Source organism: Oreochromis niloticus, linkage group LG23 (genome assembly GCF_001858045.2).
Source record: "Oreochromis niloticus isolate F11D_XX linkage group LG23, O_niloticus_UMD_NMBU, whole genome shotgun sequence".
In the NCBI taxonomy this organism is placed as follows: Eukaryota; Metazoa; Chordata; class Actinopteri; order Cichliformes; family Cichlidae; genus Oreochromis; species Oreochromis niloticus.
Genome location: NC_031986.2, coordinates 22765815 through 22779029, shown reverse-complemented (window position 1 = coordinate 22779029; position 13215 = coordinate 22765815). Strand labels below are relative to the sequence as shown.

Below are 13215 nucleotides of genomic sequence, written 5' to 3'. Positions count from 1 at the left end.
GACTTGATTGGACATTGATTTCCCTTGATAATGACCACCACCATAGGATAGCCTTAGCAAACCGTAATTAGCCTGCATCAGCAGGTAGGCTTCATTAGTTATCAATGAATGTGCACTTGGCTTTGCAAGCTGTGCATCTTTAGGATTGTGTGTAGTGTTTCTGAGAAAATGAGTCTCTTTATATGCCTGTGATTGTTTTGCATTTGCAGAAACAGATGACACACACACACACAGCGCACCGAGAGAACATGAAATCAAGCATGTGCACGACAGTTTGAATATTTCCAGGATTTTTTTTTATCGCAGTTTGCTTGTTTGCATCATTCTTTCTGACACATGTAGTAGTCACATTACTGAATGTTGCTACAGACAGGGAGAAAAACTGAATTATTTAATGATGGTGATTATTTGCTTGACTAATTATTTAGCAGGGAATCTGTTACTCTTTACTTTATTTCCCTTCATATCTGTATCCTTGTCGTTACAATGGTGGATGCCATTAAATGTCTATTAGGCATGGACAAATTGGACTGCTTGCTCCTGCAAATATCTAATCAGCCAATCGCACATCAGCAACTCAACCTGCTAAGTTGCAAACTGAGCATCAGAATATAGAAGAAAGGAGATTTAAGTGACTTTGTTGGAGCATTTCAGAAACTGCTGATTTACTGGGAATTTTCCACACAACCATCTCTAGGATTCTTAGAGAATGGATCAAATAGGAGGAAATATCCAGTGAGCAGCAGTTCTCTGGGTGATGCAGACGAGCACAACAAAACATGTCAGACGTTGAAAGGAACAGACTAGAGGAGTGTCACACCTGTAAACTAAGAACAATAAACCGAGGCTAAAATTTACATGGGTTCACCAGAATCAGAGTGGACAGGAAAAACACCCCCTGCTTTGAAGAGACTCAACATTCAGATGGTAGGGTCAGAATTTGGTGTAAAGAACATGAAAGCACGAATCCATCTTGCATGGTGGTGATTTAATAGTGTGGGCGATATTTTCTTGGCACACTGGGCTCCTTAGCATCAACTGAGCGTCATCACCTGAGTATTGTTGCTGACCATGTCCATCACACAGTGTATCACCACAGTGATAATCTTCTGATGGCTGCTTCCATAACACACCATGTCACAGAGCTCAGATCATCTCAAACTAGTTTCTTGAACATGTTAATGAATTCTCTGTACTCAAATGGCCTCCACAGTCACCGGATATCAATCCAATAAAGCACCTTTGGGATGTGGTGGAACAAAAATCTCTCAGGAATTTTTCCAGCATCTTGTTCAATACATGGCAAGAAGAGTTAAGGGAGAGTCCAACCAGGTACTAGATATGATATGGCTAGTGAGTGTAGGTACTCTGGCTGTCTAAAAACCTTAGCAGAGGATGGTTTCGATCCATCGACCTCTGGGTTATGGGCCCAGCACGCTTCCGCTGCGCCACTCTGCTGGAAATCACCCCAGATGGGACTCGAACCCACAATCCCTGGCTTAGGAGGCCAGTGCCTTATCCATTAGGCCACTGGGGCTGCACACAGTGAGCCTAAACATGCTGCATATTGTTCAGTGTACAGCTAATCCATTCTGAATAGCAGCACAATGGAGATGCTATTTGTTTGGTGGTGTTTCTGTTGTCTATGGAGATTCATGAAACCACACGAGGACCAGAGAGTAACTAAGATCTGGATCACTGGCTCTAGTTACATTAAGCTCGAACTCTTAAAGAATCTTTGAAGCATCTTGCTTCATTTATGTCAAAAAGAGTTAAGACAGTGAAAGGGGTTTCTTGCACACTTTGGGCCCCTTAATACCAACTGAGCATTGTTTAAACTCCACAACCTACCTGAGTATTGTTGCTGACCATGTCCATCCCTTTATGACTACAGTGTACTCATGTTCGAGCAGGATAACACACCATGTCACAAAGCTCAAATCATCTCAAACTGGTTTCTTGAACATAACAATGAGTTAACTGTGGGGGGCCCAGTATCCATGGCAACCCCAGCCATGTGCTCATTTTCACGTGCAATTCAGGTAATTCAACCTACAATGAAAAAAATGCAATATAAGGTCACGGGCCATCTAACAACCTTCTGATTGGTAGACTACCTGCTCTACCTTCTTAGCTACAGCCACCCATGAATGAATGATTGTTGCAGAAGAATCCAAGAAAAATGCAAAACTTGAAATGAACATAACAGGCCCCATTTGTTATTGAAAAATGCAGACAGAACATGAAACTACGTTTTAAAGACACATAAATCCAAATCTGAAAGATGGTCAATTTTTCTTTTTGTGAAAGATGAAGCTCAAGAGGATACATAATGAGATATGAGAAGCTAGAACCAGAAAATGTGTGGTATTTTTGCCTTAAATACCACAAATCCACAATTTGAATCAATCCTTTATTAATCCCACTGATTACATTTCTATGACTCAATTAACCTTCTTTGCTTTCATCTCTGTATGAATAAACATGAATTTTTCCATATTAAATTTGAAAGCAGGCACAAGCACAATTATTCACTGCACAGCTCACTTCTTTGTCACATAGCCATCACATTTTCTCATCTGCGGCATGCCTGGTGATTGTACCAAAATCTGAATCTGGCTGTTAACGCTGGTGAGCTTCAAATGCAGAATATTTGGTTGCGAAAGTAGAGCTTCGCCACAGCAACGACCCTGACTGTAAATCACTGCTGAAACACCCACAAACAGCAGAGTAAAATGATGCCACAGACGTCCAAACTGGTGTAGGAGGAGGAGGATGGGAGATTAATCTTCAGAATATGAAGTAGAGACCTGACTTCAACCCGCAGCCCTTTCCTCTCCTTGCTTAAACCGAGCTGTCAAAGCCCCTGGCTTAACACAAGTCTCCAAAACCCCCATCGACAGAGAGCCCTTACGTCGCTCCCTCTTTGCCCAGTTTTTTTCCTGCCTGTTTTCACCTCTTTCTCTGTTTCAGTGCATATATACCTGCATGTGATTTTTTTTTTTAATCGTGCAGTTGAATGAAAAATCATGACCCTCCCATCCCCACTCCCACCATACCACGGCCTGAGGCGGTGCGTGTAACAAGCACACCTCTGAGCCCTGGCATGTCTCCTCTGCGTGGTGCTATAATATTGACTGAATTAATACCATACCTGATACAGTCTGTCAACACTGTTGTTAAATGCAGTACTCAATCAAACCGTGTGGAAATATCATACCTGCCACTCAACCGGGGCATTGTGGGAGAGGTCAGCTCATACGGGGCGTGCAGAGGGCCGCCATCCACGGAGAAGCTGAATATGAATACAGGGGGGAGGGAGACATGCAGCGCATTTGAATACCAGTGACCTTATATGCATGCTTTTCATTGTAAGTTGAATTACCTGAATTGCATATGAACCTGAGCACCTGGCTGGGGTTGCCATGGATACTGGGCCCCCACAGTCTGTCTGTCTCTCGCTCTTTCTTGCTCTCTCTATCGTGCACACATAGGCGGCGGTTTGCAAATCTGAAGATGTGACTTTCAGAGATATCAAGTAAAATATTGTGCTGCTGAGGTGCGGTATCAAGCTGCAGCTGCCAGGCAGGAAAGTTATCTAACACGGAGAGATTGTGCTGACCCGGACCTCTCGCTAATCTAGGCTGTAGGCAACACCGTGTATTGGGCAATCTCAATCGATCCATCAAAGTGTCAGCCGCCCCCACCTTTTCCCCCCATGCAAGGATTTTTTTCATTCTCTCTCCTCCCCCGCCTCTTCCATCTGACCATCTAATCGTTCATACTTTTTTATTCTTAAAGGTTAGATGTTTTCATCTCTAATCCCATGGCCGTAAGTAGATTCATAAAGTTATCACCGACTGAATGTTTGCTCACATGTTTCATTTATCCATCCATCCTTCCATCCATCTTCTTAATTAAGCGCATATCTAAATGAGGGTGGTGGGAGGGTGGGAAGGTATCTTCTAATTATCCCTTTCTGTTTGAAGTCCGCTTAATAATGTGCAATCATGCAGGCTTTGAATGCAGTTGAAGGGTCCATGTGGAGAGCAAAATAATGCACACGTAAAACAACTGTCTATCAGCTGAATACAGTTTAGTTTTACATAAGCTTTAAAGAAATCAAAATCATGACATGCTTCAGGAACAGGAAGCCCAGACTGCAGTAGTTCCAGAATTAACTGGAACTACTGGCTGCCATTCTCACTAACAGTATAAAAGATACACGTAACTATCATGACGATTCTCATTGGTTTTGGACTTTGAATTTTAAACTATCGATGTTAGCACTCTGGGTAGCACTATATTTTTGTTTTTGCTTGTTTGTTTTTATCTAAGCCAGAAGTTACCTTGTGTGGAAGAGAAAGTGTAACACCAATTTATCATTAACACTAAGCTAGCAACTTCATAGACAGTATAAAGCTATTGTGACGTTGCAGATTGGTTTTGGACACCGTATTTTTAAGCTTCGGTGTTAGCATTTTGGCTACCACTGTTTTGGTTTTGTTGAAGGATATGGTTTCTGATCGCTACATCACTGCAATTCACTTCCATCATAGATGCAGCTCAGCCAAAGAGATTAGGCCATGGATTCTGAGATTACTAAATCAAATGGGTATCCTGGTATCCTTCAAATGGATGGTCCTTTTTGTGGATTTCCCCTTACTGTATGGACAGAATTTTCTTGCTGAGCTCTAACGGAGGGATATATCGAGGTTTGTTGTAGGGTCAGAACATTGCCAATAAACCTAAATGCAGCTGCTAGGGGGAAGGACGCCTAATTAAATGCACAGAATAAGTACCTTGGATTGATATTAGCAGCTCAAGATGAAACCAGTCCACAACAAATGACACTTCTTCCCAGTTTCATTATAAAACATCACTCCTTCTAGTAGCTGTTACATTTATTCAAGCCTGAAAGTATAATTTATTTCTACATCCACACGTGGCTTTAGTTTAAAGATAAAAAATAATTTCCGTTTCATGCAATGAGGTGCATCGATTTTACGTTTGGAGAAAAGAGCAGTGATAAGGGACCTGTATTTGGCATCAGCAGACATCCTAGTTTAAAGAGAAATAAGGTTGGACTGTTGCAATCGAAGCTGATTTAGCCTTGTAAAAAATATACTATTAAACCGGGCACAGCTTCAACCATAGTGCAGTGCAATCACACGCTGTTTTCCATACATGTATCACAGCCTTGAACTTTTCTAGACATTACCCAATGAAGGCCTGTGTGAAAACACTGATGTCTAAATCAGTCAGATAGGACATTAAATTGGATTACTTTAACTCGTTATGTTTTGGACTAAGCAAAACGCTAACAGCACAACTTCAGTTTGTTTAAAATGCTGCTACACACCTGACAGGTGCATGAAGGCGTAATCATATTTAGCTTTCTAATTCCTGAATTGTTCCACTGTCCTTCCTGTGAAGTACAGGATAAATTCTAAAGTATCATTGCTCACTTATAAGCGCTTACATAGGCTCGCTCCACGTGACTGAACAGAATTTTTACAGTCCTATGTCCTATGACGCATACTTACATCTGTTGATCACCACCTTCTAGACATTCTGAATTTTCGATTGGCCTCCAGTGACACCCCCAAAACTCTAGATAATAATGTGTATGTGTTAGTCCCCGTAGGGAAATGACTCCTCTGCATTTAACCCATTCACCCTGTGAAGCAGTGGGCAGCCACCAATGCAGCACCTGGGGAGCAGTGTGTAGAGACGGTACCTTGCTCAGGGGTACCTCAGGGTAGCCATTCAGTGGAGTCAAACCCCCCCGACCTTCCGATCATGGGGAAGCTGTCCCTGCCCTCACTGAGCTATCCCGGCCCTCATCTCCCTCGCCAGATTAGGTCATTTACCTCAGTAAAACACTGACTACATACTTGTTTTTATTCAGACTAGCTTTAAGTTATGGATTCGTTTTCTCCTTTACATCTCTTTTACGCTTATTATTTACTGCTATCAGTTTGTATTTTCTTACCCACATTTTTTTTTGTTTGAACTCTTTAACGCCCAGTGTATTGTATTTGATTCACATATCAAATATGTTTTTGTAAGCTTCTGAGACTTCTACACCATGAAAGTGACTTTTTTCTTCACGAAAAACCAAAATAAATGGTAGAATAGATTTTGAGGCAGTAAATTGCAAAAAAAAAAGAGCCAGATATAACAAGTGTGATACAAATTAAAACTCACAAATGCAAATTAATATTTATTTGATTTACAAAAAGGTTTTCGGAAGGTTCAATAAATGCTCCATTTCATGCTTTAAATGGTTAAATCATTTGGATGGTTTTTGATGATTTCACATTTGATGTTGTAAATATAATATATATATAAATAAACTTGTTTGAAAAGTCTGGTTGTACCTGTGACAGGCTGATGAATTCACCGTGTACAGACATCATGTGTAATCACGTGTTCTGCCCCTCGCAGTACGAATGCATTTAAAGCAGGGTGTCTCCTGTTAGTACAACAGGACTGATGTGGACAATATCCAAATCCCATTCTGCTGACACTTGCTGGAGCTCGCGTGTGAAAGATAAAATATTTGCTACTGTGATAACTTTCCAAAGTTGTTGTGCTATAAATAGGTGTGCAGTTTCTTATGGGACACAGAGTCACAGATGTGTACAGTCAAACCGGTCGTTCATCATCTCACCTGAAACACCTGGCACCTGAAAAAACATGAGCCTAACAGCACGAGATGTAGTGAAGGTTGCCAATTCTCATTTATTTTAAGAACCACGTTTTTTTCTCTTTTCCCTATTTTCGATTTTTGGCTTTTGATTGCTGAGAGTTTGAAGCCAGTCTCTGTTGTTTCTGCTTCACTTTGAGTTTCAGCTGAAGCCATTTCACTCTGTGAAGAAACCAAAAGTGCGCAATGAGACCTGAATATTTTCCTTAATTAGGGTTCTGTGGGAAGAGATGACTGCTCATACATGTATGCGTGCTTGGAGGTAAAACACGTAGTCCAAACCCTGCAAGAATCATATGGATGTAAAGGAAGTTCTACTCCAATGGACACAACATTTTAAAAATACTGTATGATCTGGCAAAGAAAAAAAAAGGAAAGAAGGAAGAAACATCGTGTTAGAACAGGTGATAACAGCCTGCTGTCTTTTATGTCTCGTTCAACATCGGTTCAATGTCAAAACATCTGATTTGAGATGTGAGGAAGAACAAAAAAAACCATCCTTGCGGTGAAAGAACAGAAGTGCTTTTACATACTTTCAGCTTCTGATCTCTGACTTTTTTCAGCTTGTTTTCTCTCCTAAGTGGAAATCGACATTCAATCGCCCCCTGTTGCCTTTTTTCTTTCAGCCAGCCGGCGGGAGGGCGAGACAGTGGTAAAGGCAACCACGCACATATGATGGGCTAGATCTTCGAGTGTGTGTGCTTGATGCGCTGCTCCCCTCTCTCTCTCGATCATAACGTGTCATTCAGGACTCTATTACTCCCAGCAGAGCCCCACGACACGGGGCGTGAGGTCATCTGTCACGCAGAGGAGACGAGTGTGCACTTGCGTGTCAGTGCCCTTGTATATCTCCGCCATCTAGACCGGCTGTATACGTGGTTTTTGTGTTTTTACAGCTTGGATGTGACTGGGTCTTTGTGTGTCTGTGGAGAGACCACGGGAAGCTGTCACTCATGCCGTTACCATACCTACCCCGCTCTCATCCCTTCACCTTCTCTCGCTGCAGAGTTCAAAGGTTGCCATATCCCCAGTGGGAACACAATGCGCTCTGCCCTCGAGCCATCGGTGCAGGCGCGCTTGGCAGGTGGGGAAGATACTCTAACCTTTGACCCAGTGAGGTCTTAGCAGTGAAGAAGAGGAGGGGTGGGGTGGTGGGAGGCTGCGCTGGCTTGTAGATTCAATTGATCCTGGCTGAGGACTGCCATATAGAGGTTGTGGGCGGAGTGGCCTTAGAGCTTCAGAGCTCAGCGACTCGTGCTGACTGCCTCCTGGATTTCAGATGGCCCTGGGCGAGAGAGATAGCCGCTCTCTAATCCGCAGTCTCTCTCACCTCGCCTCCTCCGTGTTTCCAAGATAGCGGATCTTTTGTGTCAGATCTTTGCAGCTGTCACCACTGTTGCTTGCAAGGATGATGCTGGCTTTGTGCGTGTTTGTGTGTCTGTATGTGTGTGTGTGTGTGTGAGTGAGTGACAAATACACATAAAAACTGATAGATGTGAGAGGTGCCTTTACAAAGCGCCCCCCTAAAATAGGGGTACCCATGGGGCAGGAAGTGTCACAAATATCATGTAAATTTAAAAGAATGTATTCAGGACAAGGGTCTGTCTTATGCCTTATTTTTGACAGAGATGAGAATACTTGGTTAAATTTATTTCTTTATAATATGTAAAGAGATGCACATTCAAATTTCACTTAGTTTTATTTTCGTTCTGTTTAGTTGTTTATTTTATTTGAAAATTAGACTCAAGATGAAAAATCTCTTTTACTAGTGTCCAACAAAAACAGCAGTAAGAGTAGCTCTAGGGGGTAAAACAGGTCATATACTAATTGGAAGGTTAGCGGTTCGATCCCCAGCTGCTCCAGTTTGCATGCCAAAGTGTCCTTGGGCAAAATAGTGAACCTCAGGTTGCTCTCTGATGCTTCAGAAGTATGAAAGTGTGTTAATGTTAGATAGAAAGCTATTAGCAATGAAAAAGTGCTTGTATGAATGTTGTTGGAAAAGCATTTTGAGAGCTCCAGTAGAGGAGAAAAGCTCTATATAAGAACCAGTCCATTTTCCTGTAAGTTGCATAAATTAGTAGCGCATACACATATAAATATACAAATCCATGGACCAGTTAAATGCAGAGTGTCAAAATGTGCAAACCTGAAACATCTGCATTATCTGATGCACACGGGGCAATTTTACCCCTTCTGACACAATCAAAACTAAAACATTTGAGACAAAATTACAATTTATGTCCAAAGAATTTACGCTGAAATTCCATCTCAAGTACTTAGCTCAGCTTAGCCGTCTTTCAGAAGAAAGGAATCATAAAATATGTGTGCGGAGAAAGAGCAGCCAGGTTTTGTGTTTGTGTGTGTGTGTGTGTGTGTGTGTGCGTGTGAGTGTGTGTCTGTGTTGGCGTTTCCATGTATGCATAGGGGAATAACAGGGGACAGTCGGGAGCAGGGTTATTTACTGTGCGGCCCAGGCGACCTGTCCGTCCTCACGTCCAGCCCCAGCAGATTAAGATGCAGCTGCTGGCGGCTGCCAGAGCGGGCTGAGATTGATGGGGAACACGGGGGCCGCGGAGGCCCCGCAGAATTCTGAACAGAGCCTGAGCGCACCGGCCGGCTATGCTGCCAGCAGACGCCAGCTCCTCTCCCCTCTCTCTTGTCACCCCTTTTTCTATCTTTTTTTCCCCTGACTTTTCTTTATCGCTCTATTGCTCTTCCTGCCATTCCCCCCCCCTCTTTCTTTCTGTCACTCTGACACTTCCTGCATTCCTGTTTTTCTGTTTTTCTGTCACTCTTTGCGCCCCCCCCCCCTAAACCAGTCTCACAACCGCCCTCCACCTTCCACTCACCAACCCAACTCAAGACGCTGTCTCAGCAGCTTTAGCAGATTTGGATGTCATGAAACTGCAGGTGTGTCAGTGCTGTGTGTGTGTGTGTGTGTAGGAGTGAGGAGATATATGCTCACAATAAATAATTCTCTGTTTAAGATGGGTGGCAGGGAAGTTAGCTGGGAGATGAATGCCCCTGTGAATATGCGCGAGTGTGTTTATGAGTGCCAGCATGGATCTCGTTCAGCCTGCAAGTTTCAGCCGACAGAAAAAAATAAAAACAAAACAGCAATTATCTGGACGTGTCAACACGTGCGTGCGTTTGTGTTCGCCGGTTCCTCTGAAATAACTCTGATGTGGCAGTGATGCAAGAGGGAAAAGATGGATGCTTGTCTGGATGCTGTGTGTGTCTGCAAATGTGTGTGCATGCTGAACAAACTGCACTGGCAGGATTTTTGTTGGGGTCCCCAGGGCCGGAGATGCATGAGTCAGCGGCCAGTAGGATTTATAGCCAATTGATTAAATTAGCATTTGTTCTCCTACTGGGGCAGCAGCCTGTCAGTACAAACATAGAAGGGAAACACACACGCGCACCCAGGCGGGGAAGAAACAAGCGCACACCTGTACACCGACTGCTGTAGGGAACACAGAGGGTGAAAGGAACCACACAGCAGAGAAGAAGGGTGGAAAAAAGCAGCAGACAATTAGCAGTGATGTCAGTAAGTCAGCATGATTAACATCCGGATTGCTGGGATGTAAATACTTAAAGTAACACATAGTGCACTCCTGTGAGACTCCTTTCTGAGCGGCTCCTTCATGCGACGCGGCGAGCAAGCGAGGGGGTCGCGTACACATGGCTTGCTGACAAGCCTTTTTTATGACATTCATCAAAGCCATCTGCCATTTTCCGCTCAATTAATTTGTTATGGGAAGTGGGATCAATTAAGTGCGCGCAGTAATGGCTTTATATCCTTGTTTCCCTTTTATAGCCCAATATTTTCTGTGCTCCACTCTGGCATGAAAAGGGGAAATCGATATCCCCAGCTATTTTCCCCTCCTGTGGACTAATTTGTTTTTGCCACTCTCTTCCTGGCATGATAAACTGGCTGTAATGAGGGGTTAGGGCGAGGGGACAGACTAAACATAAACCTGCACTCGAGCCAACAAGCCGAGCGGGCATGCTTTTTCCGGTGCGTTTACTTGATCCAAGAAACAGACTCTACCAAGAGCTGGATGTCGATATTGGGAGTGTGCTGCTTCAAACTTAACTAGAGACACAGTGGTATCAAGACGGATTGACCTTCGGCCTGTTATCATTTGATGTGTCGGCCACCTGTAGGGACAGTGAGTGGCTTAGCTGAGGGTGGAGATGATGGATGGTAAGGGCAGAGTCGAGACAGTGACGAGTGAAGCATTGTTAGTTTGCGTTACCATTAGCATGGGTGTCACGAGCCCTGCCCGGCTCGCCCTGACCCCTGCGATGCATCGATCCCTTCCTCGTTAAGCCTCCTGATGGGCTCGATGATATGATGAAGAAGTGGGGGAGCGACGAGGGGGCATTTGAGCATGTGCGTGTGCATGTCTTTAGAGCAGGTTTAGACCATCATTCGTCCAGAAGAAGGCCTGATGACATTGGCGTATTGATTTTGACATCATCTGGTTTGGATGTGCTTTAGAGGGTGGGTCTTAAACCGAGGCGACCGGAGTGTCACCTTGTTTGTGTCAGCAGGCTTACGGGGTCACTGAGGTCCCAACTGTGCAGCCAAGCTGTTGTATTTAACAGAGAAGTCAGACAAGTTGTTTTTGCTGATGAAGGTAAAGGTTGATTTCACAATGTAATTGCTGTAGCATCATGACACTATTGGCAATTAGATCAGCTTCCTATAAGGAAGATGCATTTCTGTCTGCCACCTGGTATTAAATCTCCATCGCTCCAAGTCTGTGGGTACATTTTCCCAGGTAGCTGAAATCCTGGATAACAGACTAACTGCATCAACTGTGGAAACTTTATTATGCATAAGAGGACGGGGAAAGGCAAAGTGATAGACACCTAAAGTAAAAGAAGAGTAATCCTTTAACACAGAGGTTTCCAAAGTGTGGGGCCCGCCCCCTAGGGGGGGGCGCAGAGCGATTGCAGGGGGGCGCGGTATGAAAAGAAAAAAAAAAAGAGCGCTTGGACACAGTGTTGCCAACTCCTCAGTAAGGAAAATCGCTATTGGCTGTCCTAAAAGTCGCTAGAAGTCGCTAAATGACGTCATCACCTAATTTGCATAATTGGTCATGCTAATATAATTGTAACCTATGTTGTTGGAGAGAGAAATAACATCGTGGAAGAGACAAAGTGAGTAAAAAACGTCCTAAATGCATTTAGAGTTTATTTAGAACTACAAATTAAATTTCTTTTAGCAATTATTGTTTTTTTAATGTCACAATTCCAACCCTGCTCCTTTACCCGGGCTTGGACCGGCAAAAGTGACCCGAAATAGGCACTCTGGTGGAGTTACTTTGTGTGTGTGTGTTTATAAGTAGTTTTAAACCTTGTGATCCACAAAACAGCATAAGAGTAAAAGAGTAAAAGAAGAACTGACTGTGTTACAGCACCCGCTGCTTGTTGAGAGTAAAAGGGATACGTGCTTTCACGTCTTTTTTTAGCGACTTTTTTAAGAAAAAAAGTCGCTAGGGGGTCTGAAAACTCGCTAAATATAGCGACAAAGTCGCTAAGTTGGCAACACTGCTTGGACACTGTGGACAGGTTTTTGACGGGGTTCCCACACAAACGCAAAGCAGGAGATGAAGCATCGCTGAATATGTTTCCAAACCAACTTCCTTCCAAGCCAAAGACTAGAAAATATGGTGAAGCACATCTTCCCTTTGGCTTCACCTGCACAAGTGCCAAGGTAGGTCTCCCCTGCAAAATTAGTTTTCCCTGCGTTGGGAGCAGCGCTGGGCTCTCCAAATCACGGACAAACAGTATCCTACATTGTTGATTTTTAGTTCACAAACACTTCTTGTAATAACTAACTACTCCTGACATTTTGGACATGTTAGCTCTTTATGCAGTAAAGTTACAGCGGGATACAAATAATATCAGGCTGATCCTGCCGTAATTTGTTCCCCCGGTTCAAATCACGGACAAACAGTATCCCACAGCTGTTTTTGTTTTTGAGCCCATTTTGCACAGAGAGACATTTTTTGAAAAATGTATTGACAGCAATGTTGAATATTATTACACATGAAAAAAAGAACAACTACACTTAAAATAATTACACCGTGACGCCTCTGCCTTTCTAAATGGAGGGACAGTAACTGCGCGTGTATGTAAGCGTGTAAAAACTGAAGATAGAGACAAAATACTGTTACTGTTAATCTGACTATCTGCCATTCTGCAATTCATCTCATGTAAACAATAACGTGGCGCACAGCGTGATGTGAAAAGAGGCACATACCTTTGTCGTTGCGTGACGAACTCTGTAATCCTCGTCCACATGTAAACGCAAAAAGGGAGTTTTAAATGATCTCCGTTTTCGGTGAATCGCAACGCCGTTTACGTGTTGACGAAAAGCCCAAACGCATAGAAACAGCTGCGTTTTCAAAAGTACCCGTGTGGACGTAGCGTAAAAGAGTTAGTAGTGTGTTTTATTACTACCTGTAATCAGGGCCGTTGCTAGCCATTTG

At 43.3% G+C, this 13215-nt stretch overlaps 2 non-coding genes across 2 annotated transcripts; both read right to left on the bottom strand.

Moving 5' to 3' along the window:
* Positions 1-1386: 1386 nt before the first annotated feature.
* Positions 1387-1458, bottom strand: trnam-cau (transfer RNA methionine (anticodon CAU)). The gene has a single exon. It is a non-coding gene; the product is annotated as a tRNA-Met (tRNA).
* A 6-nt stretch (positions 1459-1464) lies between these two features.
* trnar-ccu (transfer RNA arginine (anticodon CCU)) lies at positions 1465-1537 on the bottom strand. The gene has a single exon. It is a non-coding gene; the product is annotated as a tRNA-Arg (tRNA).
* Between the last annotated feature and the right edge of the window lie 11678 nt (positions 1538-13215).